A 16,280-nucleotide genomic window follows, 5' to 3' on the forward strand; every position below is an offset into this window, starting at 1 on the left:
TGATACATTATTAAAATAACTCACATGCCATACCCTGAGGAGTAAGGAAGCCATGGCAGAGCAGGCCCCCTTCTCCTCAATGGACAGCACAGCTGTGGGGAAGACACTGCAGCTAGCACAAGCATGTCACACTTCCTCAGGGAGGAAGCAAGTTACAGACCACTCTAGAGAGGGCGCCCATAAACTGACGGCCATGCTCATTACCCAACGTCCAGGCCACCCACAGGCTGACTACAACCCAACTTTCCCACCATTCCCACACAGGCCCCAGGGACCGTCAGGCCTCTGAGGCTCTGCCAATGCCCTTCCCTCTACCCAAATATCCTTTCCCTCCTCTCTCCGGACCTGAATCCTGCCCAGCTCTAAATGAACACTTCAAGGCCTATTTCCCTAAGAATGCCTCTCTCAAAACCAAAATTACTTCCTATAGAATGATCTGCCTCTTACTCATCCATTATCTTGGATTAAATACATCATGTAAGATGCCTTATCTGACGAACACAACTATTTTATAAGTAGGAGTCATGTTTTATATCATCTATATCCCCATGACAACCATTCAGCTCACTAAAACCATTCAATAAATACTCTAATTGAATTTCCGAAAGAGTTGACCTAAAATAACCTAAATGCCAAGCATTCCAAGAACTGTCCTGAACCAAATTCACTTCTCATTCGAATGCCAATGTCATAGACAGGGATGTTGTATTGTCTTTAAATGTACTTGCCTTTATGCAAAACTAGAATCTTTGATGAATCTATGGGACACACATGTAAAATATTCTGCAAAGTAAAAAAGCTTTATTTATTGTACTGTGCTTAATATTCAGCCAGACTTGCATTTTTCTCTAAAACTTATAAAATTACTGAGTATGCAAGAAGCATTAGAAGAGAGACTAAGTCTATTGAGAAGAAAACTGGAAGCGAAGGTCATCAATCATTTTCTACTCTGAATAATCTCTTTCATAAAGAGGTAAATTCTCCTAAATTCCAGAATGAATGGAATTCAATACAGCAAAGTAAAATGCTTTAAATACATAAAATAAATATCTTGATGGACCTTCCACCATGTGTTTTAGTAACTTAAATTATTAAAAAAAAAAAACCCTAAATTTAAGAAAAGTTATATCGAGCTAAAATTGAGATTTTTTTTTCCATGTATTACTTTGATTTTCCTGGCCCATTTTTGAGAATGGTCAGCATTCTGGATCAATAATTCCAAATTATTTCTTGAAGAGAGATTCCTCCCGAGTCATTTAACATGCTTACTAATCAATAAAGATATGAAAAAACAAAAAACCCATATTTATGAAGCAAGCAAATTATATTAAAAGACTGACTTTGAGAAAAGGTTGCTGCTTGCCAAGAAAATTTTATTATTATAAAACATTTTCTGTCATTTGTATTTCTTCATTTTCCCTTCCAGATTATCTGTGTAGCCTTGTAAACACATCATAATCCAAAGCAGTTGAGCTTTATAAATAAAATGTAAATCAACGCAAGAGAGCCAACTGCATAATTAACACAAAAGCATACAGGGCTTCCCTGGTGGCACAGTGGTTGAGAGTCCACCTGCCAATGCAGGGGACACGGGTTCGTGCCCCGGTCCAGGAAGATCCCACATGCCGCGGAGCAACTAAGCCCGTACGCCACAACTACTGAGCCTGCGCTCTAGAGCCCACGAGCCACAACTACTGAGGCTACACACTGCAACTACTGAAGCCCACGCACTCTAGGGCCTGTGTGCCACAACTACTGAGCCTGGGTGCTGCAATTACTGAAGCCCACGCACCTAGAGCCCGTGCTCCGCAACAAGAGAAGCCACCACAATGAGAAGTCCGCACACCACAACAAAGAGTAGCCCCCACATGCCACAACTAGAGAAGGCCCACGTGCAGCAACAAAGACCCAACACAGCCAAAAATAAACAATAATAAAAATAAATAAAGGCATCATCACATAAAAACAAATGAGGAAATAATTTTTTAAAAAAAGAATAACTGGTGGGGCAATGGTTAAGAATCCGCCTGCCAGTGCAGGGGACACGGGTTTGAGCCCTGGTCCGGGAAGATCCCGCATGCTGCAGAGCAACTAAGCCCGTGCGCCACAACTGCTGAAGCCCGCACGCCTAGAGCCTGTGCTCCGCAACAAGAGAAGCCACCACAGTGAGAAGTACACGCACCGCAATGAAGAGTAGCCCCTGCTTGCCGCAACTAGAGAAAGCCCGCACACAGCAACGAAGACCCAACGCAGCCAAAAATAAATAAATTAAATAAATAAATTTTTAAAAAAAAGAAACTAAAGAAATAAAATATATTTTGGGGAGAAATAGGAAAAATTATACATGGACTTGATATCTGATAGTATAACTATTAGTATTACTGAATTATCTTCTTAGGTGTGATAATGGTATTATGTTTATGAAGAAATATGTTCTCATTCTTAGGAGACACATGGTGAAGTATGAATGAAATGCCATCTAAGATGTCTGCCACTTACTTTCACCTGGCTCAGGAAAAAGAAAAATTCTAGCTATTTGACAGAGAAAGAGAGACAAGGCAAATTATGACATAACACTAACAATTGGGTATTAATTATACTATTCTTACAACTTTGCTGTAGGCGTAAAGATTTTCATAATATAAATTAAACTAACAGTTTTCTTTAACTTAAAAAAGATTCAAAACCCAAACTAATCCAGAAGTTATAATCTTCTCGTAAATATATTTTATTTTATGCTGCTTAATTCATCTCCTCCAAATTAAAAAAAAAAAGATTGAAAAGGGGTGACTTATTTTACATAGTAAGGAATTATAGCTAACATCCAGGAGTAATATTTAGGTTTCCTTCAAATTGATATTGAATACAGTCTTTTTAATCATCTGAGCAGTTTATACTGATCTTGGGCTCATTAATTGCTAACTTACCTAGTTTTTTTAAATAAATATGTTTATTTGTGTGGGTTTTTTTTTTTTTTTGCGGTACGCGGGCCTCTCACTGTTGTGGCCTCTCCCGTTGCGGAGCACAGGCTCCGGACGCGCAGGCTCAGCGGCCATGGCTCACGGGCCCAGCCGCTCCGCGGCATGTGGGATCTTCCCGGACCGGGGCACGAACGCGAGCCCCCTGCATCGGCAGGCGGACCCCCAACCGCTGCGCCACCAGGGAAGTCCAATATGTTTATTTGAATACAATTACCTTATCCCTTAAAGAAGCCAGAAAGAAGATTAAATAACCCAGAAGACACAGTTGGAAACTGTAAAGAGGTATAAGAAATAGAGTCACTGGCAGAAGAGAAGAGCAGATCTCTTACAAAGCTGCATTCCATGTACCCTGCCTGGGTCAGACATAGTTCATCTTGAGCCAAAGATCCAGTAGACACCCATCTGCCCAAAATGCCTTTTTCCAACTGAGAAAGAAGTGAAAATGCTAAGACATATGAGAACATTCGTTGCTGTCTACAGCTAACTGAATTAGAAATCTTTAATACCATTTCTAGTCCTGAAATTCTATTATTCTACATAAAACACCTTTAAAAACAAGTATATATTATCATTTCACACCCATTAGGATGGCTACTATCAAAAAAATAGAAAATAACTGTTGGTGAGGGTGTGGAGAAATTGGAACCCTTTTACATTTCTGGTGGACATAAAATGGTGCTACTGCTATGGAATACAAATACGGGGATTCCTCAAAAAATTAAACACAGAATTACCATATGATCTAACAATTCCACTTCTGGGCATTTCCCAAAAGAACTGAAAGTAGGGACCTGAACAGATATGTATACACCCAAGTTCACAGCAACATAATTCACAACAGCCAAAAGGTGGAAGCAACCCGAGTGTCTATCAAAAAAATGGATGAATTTTTAAAAATATATTTACATACAATGGTATATTATTTAGCCTTAAAAAGGAAGAAAATGCTGCCACATGCTACAATATGGATGAACCTTGAAGACATGCTAAGTGAAATAAGCCAGTCGCAAAAAGACAAATATTGTATCAGTGCACTTACATGAGGTACCTATGGTATGAATGGACCCTATTCAAATTCTTAGAAACAGAAAGTAGAATGATGTTTGCCAGGTGCTTGAGGGAGAGGGGAATGGAGGGTTAGTGTTTAATGAGTACAAAACTGCAATTTGGGAAGATGACAAAGTTCCGGAGATGGATGGTGGTGCTGGCTGTACAACAATGTGAATGCACTTAATGACACCGAATTGTATGCTAAAATGATTAAAATGGTAAATTTTATGTTATGTATATTTTAACAATATTAAAAAAAAACCCACAAGTATGCAAGCCGTAATACCCTCCTAACCCTCCTTAAAAGGAGTGAGACCCATGTCCTAATCCCGATGCAAACTTAAGGAATGCTCACTGCCCATTTCCCAATCTTCCCTGCCCATGAAGGAGAAACAAGAGCTGGCAGGGCAGCGCCAGAGCCAGGGGCGGGAAATTGGTCCTGATGTTCGTCCCAATGAATAAACTCAGAAAAGCCAAAACAGAGGGTAAGGCCCAAGGTGACTGACAGAGGCAGGCCAGGGAAGAGAAGGCAAAGGCAGAAGGAAGGAAATCCTTGAGAACATGGGCAGCTGGTGAGACTGGGAAGGGACACCACAGCTGTGCGCAAAAGGAGGAGCAGAGAACAGGGGAAATCAGAGAAGGGAACTGCCCCAAGGTAAGGAGAGAGCAGCAGGAGAAAAAGAAGAATTGTAAACAAGAAGGGCTTCATTCAAGAAGCCATTCTTCCCAAGTACCAGCAGGAAAATGACTTCCTTCCACTGAGGTGGCCATTTGTATCTAAAGAAACCAAGAAAGTTGGTGAAGCCTATAAAAAGTTAGGAAGAAAAATACTTGTCTATGTAAGAATATTAATATACCCCCATCCACAGAGAACTGTGTACTGCCATTTTTTTCATTTGTTTTTGTCTTTTTTCTCCCACAAGAAGAGAACACTTACTTGTTTAGGGATAATTTCAATCAGGGCCTACCTTTTTTATTTGTATCAAACACTAGTACGCCATGAATGAGCTGAAGCGTTCTAATGGCACAGGGGTAAGAGTATAGGCTTGAAGCCAGCTCTGCCTCAATATGAATCCTGGCATTGTGACCTGAGGCAATCTGCTTAAACATTTGCTTTGATTTCCAAATCTGCAAAATGGGAATAATAACAGTGCTACACTTCAAGGCATTGCTGCAAGAATTAAATAGGGTAAAATATGAAAGCACTTAGAACAGTGTCTGGCCCACACTAATCACTATTAAGGTATTAGCTTCCTATTATACTCCAGACCTAGAACATGAGCTCCAGGAGAGCTGAGATTTTGTCTGTTTTGTTCCCTGTTGAAGCCTCAGGTACCTCACATAATTCTTTGCTGAATAATAAAAATGTACTGAATGCCAGCAACACAGAAGCCCAAAGGAACAGCATCACCTTTCTGTTATTACCAACAACTAAAACCTGCGTCACTTCAGGCTCACAGTTCACAGAGGGTTTTCTACACCTTATCTCAGGTGATTCTGTGACGCTGCCATTATTACCTCCGTCTCACAGACAAACGAAGGCTCAGAAGACGTAAGTGATTTGCCCAGGAATTCTGGCAATTAATACTACTTCTGTTCACTCTAGACCCCCACCCAGAAAGCTCAGAACATACCCTACTGAACTGTTCAATTCTCCTTAACTACAGATACCCAGAGTTCAGGTTCACCAAAACACTCTATCCGATTTACTTCAATATAACTGATGGAGAGGGAGGAAACAGATGAAACAGCATTAGTAACTATTAAAGTTGAACAACAGGTACAGTGGGACTGATTATACCCTTTCCACTTCTATACATCTGGAATTTTCCATAATAAAAAAAATGTAATTAAGAAATAAACTCTTCACTCCCAACGTAAGCTCTGCCACTTCCAGCTTCCTATTGAGCACACCTGGGTGCGAGGAAAACACCGCAGAGAAGATTCTCAGTCTGAGGCAGTGAAGAGAGTGCTGGACTGGGAATCAGGCAGCTGCAGTCTACACTCTGCTTTATCTAACTGTGAGACCTCACTGGTCCCTCTAGTTCCTCTGGGCCCTGAACTTCCTCATCTGTTCCTTCCAGGGTTAAGATTCTGATTTCACCTTTCTACTAGTTCCTTAAACTCACAAAACCAAACTCGTCTTTTCTCTATCCTAAACCCCTAAGGCCTGTTCTTCCTCCTGACTTCTGTATTCCTGCTGCCCCATTCTGCCAGCCATCCAACCATAAAAACCTCAGCATCATCTCTGACTTGAGACATAGAACTGACTGTTCGCTTCCCCTCCTACCTAATCAGTCACCACATCTCTCTGTTCAACCTCCAAAATACCTCTTGACTCCACCACCTCCTTTCATCCCCAAGTACACCAACTCAGGCACTCATCATCCCTCACCTGGAGTAATACCAGGACCCCAACTGAAAACGCTGTCTCTAGTTTCTCCTCACTGACAATCCATCATATTCATTCTCCAAAACCCAGTCATGACCTCTCAACAGCCGCACTGTCCGCTACGTTCCTTCATGTAACCCAGGGTCCGGGTAATTTGGATACGCAGTTTCCGGACAGCCACCTCATTTCCAACACCACCCCTCAGCCTTTGCTCAAGCTACCCTTCCCTCCAGAATGCCCCCTTCTTGCCATGGCGCCTCAATTTCACAGTGGTGCAATTTAAATGCCACCTCCTCAGCTGAAGTGTTAGCTTATATCCCCAAGGGGGCAGTATCACTCCCTCCACTGAACCCCTAAGCACCTTGTCTGAACCCCTCTTACAGCACCCTTCAAATTCCTATTAGTCCTTTCTTGTTTTGGTGCCCCTACTCTCTCTACTAGATGATTCGTTCCTTGTCAGAGGAAATGATGTTTTATTCATCTTTGTATCCTTCAGAACAGAGCTTCTCAAAGTGCCGTGGCACTGTGGTATGCCGTGAATGAGCTAAAGACGTTCTAGTCAGTGATCCCCTCAGCCCTCCACAAAGCGACTTCAGAGCCAAAGTCCCAACAAGTCAAGCCTCTAGCAGCCTCAAGCAGCCTCCTCCTTCAACCAAGTATATGCCATGATGACTTGAGAAGCACTAAGAGGACGCAACACGTGGTACACACGGATGCGTACTAAACATGTGCCGAACTGAATCTTGGAATAACTCACCTGTTCCCCTTCAACCACTATTCTCAAGAAAATTTACCATCTAGACTAGACTCACTCTGAACATTCTCACTGAACATGTTCTGATCATCTTTTTAATAAGCACCTGTTTATTAGCTGGTTATACGTGCCTTACCATCCAAAGCCCACATCGATAGTTTACTGATTAAAATAGCAAAGGATATGAACAAACAATTCACCATGAAGAGACTCAAAGAGAAAAATTCAACGTTATAGAACAAAGAAGTACAAATGCCACTTTACACTATTAAATAAGCAAAAACTTTTAAGGAAAAAATGTATTTATATCCAGTTGTGGTGAAACAGGTTCGTCTGTATATCTGTTAGTAGTACAAACTGGTATAACATTCTTAAAAAACAGTATGGCGATATATATCAAAAGCCATAAAAACATTCATACCATTTAACACAATAATGCATTCAAAAATTTATCCTAGAGATATAATTAGCCAGAAAAAAATACAATATCTACAATAACATAGATTCAAGTATTAACTGAAAACCAGCCAGCAACATAAACATCTAACATAAAAAGACTGAAGTAAATTACTGACGGCATGACTTGATGAAATATTTTGCAGTCTCTCAAAGTGTAATCATGTCAATTAAAATTGTGACAACTATAACATGGAAATGTTTCATAATCTAATAAATAAGAAAAATTCAAATTATATGCATCATAATTAAAAATGAGTACAATAATATATATGTGTGTGTGTGTGTGTATATATATAGATATAGATATATATCTATACATATATATTTTTTTAACAGAATGCCAAAAAGAAAATCAACTGTTTTAGGGGTAGTAACCCAAATACTTAACAATTTACTTAATAACAATTCTTAAATTATTTTGTAATTTAAGAGAGAAAGTTCTACCATACTAAGGAAACTAGGGGTCCCAGGATGCAAACTCGATATACTCTCAGGAAGAGGACCACACCTCTCTTTTACTGCTCACTTTGGCCTTAACTGAGAACGCTCATGCACTTCTTATCACAATGACCTATGACAACCCAGACCCCAGCTTTCCAAGGACCAAGAAACCAGCTCAACTAGTCTTCTGATCACCCCCATGAACCTGCGGGGGATGAATGTGCAAACTACCCTAACTCAAGAAACAACAATGTTTTACTTTAGCAATCAATAAGTAGCCAAGCCTAAGTTTAATTATAAACCCTAAAAGTATATAGCATTGTCTCATTAAAGTCTCTGGGACTAGTATTAAAAATGTATCAAAAAATAATTTTAGCACTGATGCCCCACAAGGACAATATTAAAACAGTCTTCTAACTGTTTTTCTGTAGTATTACCATTTTCTTAGTTTAATACTGAATGGCCAAGATACTATAATGGACCAAGAAGATTACTAACTGTGAAATAATAAATACTCAAGACTAAAATGTTATTCTTAGGGCATTTCAGCAAAAAACAAATAATTTGAAGGACTAATACAACCATTAGGAAAAAAGTTTAACCTTTTGTTTCCTTTGATATGTTCTTGGCATCTAGATCCTCAAAAATGCAGATCTATACAGTCATTCATGACAATACACACACAGTAGATAACAGGAAAAACAAACAATTTAATACTTAACCCGTTCATCAGAGCACTGGGTGATCAACACTCAAGAATGCTGACACAAAAACTGCAGGACCTCTGAAGATCCAATCATATGCAGATAGGTTGAATCCCTGTGCAGTTACTCATTCAAAACAGAAGTGGAAGATTAACCTACCCGCACTTCTCTTCAAACAAACTGACAAAGCGTCAGGCAGTCTGTTTGGAGTAGGTTCACCATCATCCAGTCTGCTCCAGAAGTAGCCAATTCAGTCAGGTCACCACTGCTGCACCAGTGCCCTACTTCCTCCACCTTGTCCCACCTCATCTTGCTGACCAGACACCCTCCTCTAGATTAAGTCTCTTTTGTCTTTTCCTCAGGCATTATCAAGTTCTTGCTTTGTAAATAAGGCTCTCCCAGACCTTACTCACCTGCAGTTCACTGCACTGGGTATCACCCAAATAGCCCATCAGAGCTCTTTATAATTTCTGAAAGAGAGAGAAGGAACCTTTTAATACATACTAGAAAACACCACTGCTGATGTATCAGTTCTGAAGCATTTGTATCCAGTGGTCACAGCATATAGTCCTTTGGTCCACAGTACTTCAATAAAATGTAGCATAACCAGCCAGGACCAAGAGTCCTGAGATAAGGGTCCAGAGATAAAAGTTTGGTTTAATGTTGCTACTAATCAGCTGTGTGACCTTGGGCAAGTCACTTGACTTCTCCAGGCCTCAATTTCCTCATCTGGAAAATAAGACAGACTAGATAGAAGCAGCAGAGCATACTGCAATGGAAAGAGAACGCCCTTTCCAAGGCACAACGCCAGCACCACTACTTACTAGTCTTGCGACGTTATGTTCGTTAATTCACATTTAACCTAAATTTCCTCTGCAAAGCAGAAATAACAGCTATCTTGGAGTTGTTCTGAAAACTAAAGGAAAGATAATGAGTTATAACAAGCCTATAGTAAGTATACTGTGCATCTCATCATAAAATTCCACAGATGATAATTACCAACATTACTCCCAGCCCTAAGGTTATGTGAATTCAATTTCCAATTATTTATTTCCTTACAAGATCAACAAATCAAAACTTTACCAACCTGACAATGCAATTAACTGTTTGAGTGTTTCACTAACAATTCAATTACAGTTATCTTAAACTAATGGAAGTTTAAGATTATCAATATTAATTAACATTACAGGAAATAAGGGCGGAATCCCTGCCTGACATCTAAACGGGTTCAGTGGCCATGCCTTCCCTGACTTCTCCCTCTGCTTTCACTACTGCCCGGGCACCTAGGCAAGAGAGGTCTTCCAAACACCACGTAACACCAACTGCTTTCTACGGTCAGATTAGGGGGACGCGGCTAAAGATGGAGGAAGGAGAGCAGAGGCTTTTTATCTTTTTTCCTACATACACTTAGCACTGCTCCGATCTGTTTACCATAGCATGCATCAGTTTTACATAAAAATAATAATTTTTTTAACTATATTAGTTACACATATTGCCTACTGAAAGGAAGCTCGCCTCACAGGAATATTTTCACCACAAGGAGAATATCGACAGAAGAAAGCAAAAAGGCAAATTCAGATGTTCCGAGAACACCTAAAATATGGCACAAAAATCACAAACATTCACACGTCACAATGGTTTACTCAAAAAAATTTGCCGTGCATTCTTTGAAGAACCTAATGATGAATCAGAGTTTTGGAGAGTCAAAACAAGTTGAACACACAAATTCTGGCTTTACCATACAACTTCCTGCCCCTGGAGAAACTGACCCAGTACAATTTACACCAGGAAACAAGTTGGTATGACTCTTTAGTAGTACGCTGAAAAACTTTCAATTTGCTTTATACAATTGGTAGCTTTTAAAATAAAGATATATACATATATAAATATACATGTACACATATATATACATATAAATTAAAAATCTTCATGTTATATCTACTATTTATTTTTGAAAGAGGAATGTTAACTCCATTAAATTCAGTGTGGCTCGAGAGGATAATGTCCGCCACCGGGGAAGCGACAGACCACTAAGTCTTGCGCTGCTCCTAGCCAAGGCTGCCGAAGCCGCCGACTACACCCAGCAGTTTAAATGAACTGCAAGCTGCTGTGGCCGCGCTCTCCACACATGTCATACTTCTCTCCTAGAAAACAATTCAAACTATTGCTTAGAAATCAAATTATATTTGCGTGTATACTTATCTAAGTTTATGGAAATAAACAGCCATAACAATTTGTTTATAATTTTTTAAGTAGCTCCTCCCCATTTCTTGTTTACCGACAAGTTGATAAACTTGGCCCCAAATCTACTATGCATTTAAAACTGCTACGCATTTAAAACAACAGGCAAAGGACCTTACTTCTTGTGCTGGGCCTGCATTTAGAATCTTAAATATAATTTGATAATTATATTATAGACTATAGATAATTATAGACTAATTTGCATTTAATATCAATACCATGCCTACTTCTTAAACAGAGAACAAAAATGCATGTGTAAGATCTGGTCTACTTATTTGTAGGTCCCTCTGCAATATTCTTAGCCTTTCATGAATATGCTCTATATTTTTAAACTACACAAGGCCTTTGCAAGTAGGAATGATTTCCCCTGCTATTTTGGCATCACTCCCTTCTCCAGTAAAACACTGGACTGTCCATAAATGTATACAGACTTTAAAACAATGTAGATTGAATACTTATGGTATTAGAAATGAAACTTCTTGCTAACAACTGCAAAAATCAAGCACACCAGCTGATAGAGGCACTTACTGACTCCCCAAAACTCCCGCCTTACCTAAAAATAGTGTCCCAGCTTCCCAGCCAAAAGGACAGACTAAAAAAGCTGTGTCTTCATTCAGCTCAAAGACACAGACCCCGCTTCACCACAAACTTCAATACTATGGCATTTCCCATTTTAGAATGCTTCGTGTGACAACCTGTTCGGTGGCCAACCACCAACTTCACTTTGAAGTGAATACTAACACTTCACATGGTCTACATGTGTGAAAATTGTGGAAAATGTCTTGACACAGCTCAGGCCAAACAACACTAGCCACACAAGATTATCTATTTCTAAATATTCCCTTTTGGATTATAAACAAACATCTCCATAGGCCCAAAAGTAGATCATTGGTTCTTTCCACAAAGTAATATGTATTAAAAAAAAAAAAGATAAAAGGTACAGTTTGGGAGGTCTAAGGCATGAATATGCCTCCATCTGTAAGTTGAAAATAAATAAATTTTAAAATCCATATTTGCTCTGCTAAGAATAAAAATAAATGTAATACACACAAGCACTTCTGAGTTTCAAACACAAGCAAATGTGGTGTGTGCACTTACAAAAAGATCTTGGTTTATGTCCACCTTCCTCTCCCAAGTTTTTTTTTTAAGGCAAAAATGTCAATTGTATGCCTCAATCTGGAATAAAATAAAGCACAGCTTACTCTTCTTAAACAGATGTGTGATAGAGATGAAAACTTTGTGAGTGGACTTCAAAATTCAAAGGCTACCCAGATGTGTTAAAGGAAAAAAAAAAAACGCTGCAGTAACCAATCTACCGTAACAACTTACATTTTCTCAATAAACCATAGTAAAATATTTTACAGACACACTCACACACACTGTAGTATAGTACATCTACGATGACTAAAATAAAAAATAAATAAAAAGATATATTTTTAAAGTTGAGAAAATTGCTTGTGAAGAATGTAAAATTAGCAAACCACTCTCCTTCTCACCAGTACAGAATACTGACTGTTCATTGACACTATATTAATAATGTTCTATAAATCCAAAGCCTTATAAGTTAGATTAAATAAAGCAACACTCTGAATTCACACACTACATGTGACCAGAAGATAATGACAAGCCAGTCTCATCCCTAATAACCTATAACCAAAATGCAACACTATCATTTTTATTTCCAAATAATTATGAGAGAGACAAGCACTGTTCCATTTTTCAGAAAATAAAAGCAGGATGTGCCTGAAATAACGCTTTCCAATGGAAAGGGTGTACTTTACACGAGTCCCACAAACTGCAGACATACAAAATCCACATACACAATCACTAACACTCAATGCAGACTAAGTGATGGACACCAAAGCACAGATAAAATTAAGACATTCAATTAAAGTTACACAAGGGAATTTAAATAGGCAAACTATAATTACCCCTGGTGAAGATACTAATCAAGGATGGCTGCAAATAACACTTGGCTCTGGATAAGCTCCAGTAGTTGAAAAGTTTGGTATACTTGACACAGTTGTCCTTTCCAAATCTAGCCCTGCCTCTACTCCCATTTGACTGAGTGAGTGATTTGGAAATAAAGATGGCCCCATCAAATTACTTAGTTTCAGTCTCACCCTCATGACTTGATTAAAATAAAGAAGGAAAAAAGGTAAATCATTTTTAACTGCAGTCTCACCTTACACATCTCACCAGCACTGTAGTTCTTTAGTGATCAATTACTTCATCCAATTCCTGAGATAAACAGAAAAGTATAATGTGTCTATACAACACCAGTAAGAGACATGATCAGTAGCAAACATTCTATCAGCCTGAAGTGAAAGGGCATATAAATTTCAAATGGAAAAAGTTACCAAAATGGTATACAGTATGCAGCTTTGTAAATGAGTCTGTTTGCTTTACTTTAAAACAAAAACATTTCCTCTCTGTGTGATAAAAGAATAATTATAAAGTGCTCTTAAAATCCAAACATAAAAATGTCATATCTGACTGACCTTACTTTCAAAACATGAAATGAAAAAAAAGGAGAAAAAAGAAGAGATGAAGGAGAAGAAATCCATTCATAAGAGTTTAAGAGAGGGCAAAATTAACAACTAGCCAGGACGACGCCTTCCTCCCCCCTCCCCCCGCCCAACTCCAGGAATCCACTGTCTCTGGAGTTCCACATCTATGAACGATTTGCCTGAAAAGTGTAAGTGGTGAGGGTGAAGGAACAACAATTTTGAGTTTCAAACAAAACCTGAGGGTCTCAATCCAAGAAGAATCCGAAGACCCTGATTTCCAACCCTGGCTGGAGGATCCTCAGCAAAGGGGAGGGTGCAGAAGCCTCAAATAATTTGGGGGGAGAGCAATCAAAGTTCCTTAGATAAAACTGCGGTCCCTTAGCTCAAGAAAAGGGAAGTCTTGAAGGAATCTCCAGGAAAGGATCCTCTGTTTTTATTTTTGTTGATGTGCTTGTGGGCCAATGAGAATTTCCGAGGAGGGGGCGGAGAAAGGGGGTAAAGAAAGTAAAGCTCAGGCAACAGCCCTCGGCGGGGGAGGGAGGGGTGCACCCCTGACCCACTTTTCCCCGCGCCCACCCTCCGGCCCCCGCCCCACCCCGCGTGGAAGTCCGAGCCCAGAGGGGGCAATCGAGCGGGGCGTGGGAGGCCTGCACGCTCCCCACCCCCAGCCGCGACCCGGAGGAGGCGAGCGTGCAAGGCGGCTCGACTCCCCCTCCCGGAGTGCCGTGGGCTGGACAAACCTCCCTCAGGCTCGCGGCCGGGGTCTGCGAGGCCCCCTCCACGGCCTGGGCCGAGGGCTCCGCGGCCCCCAGCGGAGGGGAAGGGGGCCGGGGAGGGGAAGAAGCTGTAAACAGCCCCAGCGTCCGGGCCTCGCCTCGAAGAGCCCCGCTTCCCAGGCCCCGCCGCGGGCCGTCTGGGCCCCAGGCCCGCCCCGGGGCCGCCCTTCCCGGGACTCGGAGGACCGGAGGGGAGTCCGGTCCCCTCTCCGGAGGGCTCCGGCAGCTCGCGGAGCGGTCCCAGCAGCAGAGAAGGGGGAAGTCAGGACTTACCTGTCATTACTTTCTACGCCATCTTGGATCCACTTGTCAACGTCCCCACAAAGCATTATGGGTAAGAAAGAGCCTTTAAAGTGACTCCCCCCCTCCCTCGGCCTCGGACTCCCGCCTCCCGCCGCCGGCGCCGCCCCTCGGGCCGCACCTCCCGCCCGGAAAGTTGCCCCGGGTGGCTGGGAGGCCCTCCTCCCTCCCCCGTACTGTTTGCCTTTAAAATTCCCCCCTCCATGTTTAAAAACGTGGCTTTGGGTCTTTCCCGTCGCTCCTGCCCCGGCCTCCCTTCCCCCCACCCTTCGCCTCCACGCCGGTTCCTTGTACCCCGCCGCCCTCCTGTCCTGGCAGACACCCCACGTCTGCATTTAATCAGCCCGAGGTTTCCCTGCTGCTGGCAGCAAAGAGCTGCTCATTGATTTATTTATGCGTCTGTTATTGCTCTAGATCTTCGGTGCCCGGAGGCGGGCTTCTGCTTCCCGCCCCCGGGCAGCCGGGGGTCGCCCTCGGGGCCCCGGAGCCCGGCAGCCCTGCAAACCAACCGGCGCTCTGACTGCCGCATCCGCGGATGTAAAGATGCCTCTGTCCTGCCAAACCGTTCTGGGGCCGTCGGGCTCCGGAACCTGGGCGGACACTGGGTCCCCGAGCCAACCGGCATCGCAGCGCGTTAGGGAGGGGGAGGGGAGTACTAAGCGAAAAGCAACTTTTACCCCTGTTGACTCTCCCTTCCGCTGTCTCCTCCCCTCGGCCGGTAATGCGATCCGCGACCCTCTAGATGGGGACCCCACCCCTCCCCTAGGAATGTGGTTTTGGGCTCTGCCGAATCCACCCTTTTACAGTCCGGGCTGCTTGCGAACTGGGACTTCCCGAGGCAGGTAACTCGGGGGCGCAGATTGCGAGCTCTGGCCGGGGAGCAGAGGCGCGCCAGGGCTCGAGGGAGGGTCCGGGAGAGGGGCCGGGGCCGGAAGGAGGGTGCGCCCGCCGCAGTCCACCTGCCGGGTCCCAGCCGGGCGGCGAGCGCTGGCGGCCGGGCGAGCGAAGGACCGCGGGCAGCACTCCGGCCCAAGGCTGGTGGGGGGACGCTCAGGTCGCCTGGCTGCGACGGGGCGCGCTGGAAGTAGGGGCGCCGAGATGCTAGCCGGGGAACCAAGCGAGCGACCCCGCAGCCCACGCCCGTCGCCTGGGCCTCTGCTCCTGCCCGAGGGCTCGCTGCAGGGGAGCTGAGCCCTCTCGCGATGCTCGCCGCCCGTTTTCGGTTGCGCGGGCGAGCAGAGCATCCGCCCGCGCCCTCGCGCGGTGGTCCCCTTGCCCCGGGGCCCGTTGGTCAGTCCGCCGCACTCTCACCTCCCATTGCCACTGGTCTCTGCTTTGCAGACTTTGGGGGCCTACTCTGGTTGCTTTTTTGTTTCCCCCAAGCAAATTTTGACCAAGAGGTGTCCAAGGGAAAATTCCTCCAGGACACCAAGACTTGCGAAATTGTATTCGGTATAAAATGCTGTTGAAAGGCTCTGAAATTAGAAGAATGCACAGGCATTAAAGCCCTCCTTCGGTGCACGGGGAGGGCCTGGGACCTTCGGGTCCACCCAAGGGTTTTATGCTCCTCCAGACCCTACGAGAAGCCTCTCTCGAGGAACCTGGACGGTTGCTGACAGAAGCCCTGCCCCCGGGGAGCTAAAAACTCCACCAGGCAATTGTCCCGGCCAAG

The 16,280-nt window shown here is 43.0% G+C and overlaps 1 protein-coding gene across 4 annotated transcripts in view; it reads right to left on the reverse strand.

The window, feature by feature from the left end:
• Positions 1-14,620, reverse strand: part of HELZ (helicase with zinc finger) — a 152,963-nt gene extending 138,343 nt beyond the window's left edge. Inside the window, exons 1-4 of one of the 4 annotated variants that reach the window (XM_060133081.1) lie at positions 14,582-14,620; positions 13,208-13,263; positions 9,606-9,697; positions 9,195-9,251 (exon numbers count right to left, since the gene is read on the reverse strand). The gene's annotated coding sequence lies outside the window, so the exon portion shown is untranslated. Of the gene's footprint in view, positions 1-8,940; positions 9,067-9,194; positions 9,252-9,605; positions 9,698-13,207; positions 13,264-14,581 lie in introns of those variants that run through there. The other 3 variants (XM_060133086.1, XM_060133083.1, XM_060133082.1) reach the window with 3 other exon arrangements.
• Positions 14,621-16,280: the final 1,660 nt, after the last annotated feature.

Source organism: Lagenorhynchus albirostris, chromosome 20 (genome assembly GCF_949774975.1).
Source record: "Lagenorhynchus albirostris chromosome 20, mLagAlb1.1, whole genome shotgun sequence".
Lineage (NCBI taxonomy): Eukaryota > Metazoa > Chordata > Mammalia > Artiodactyla > Delphinidae > Lagenorhynchus > Lagenorhynchus albirostris.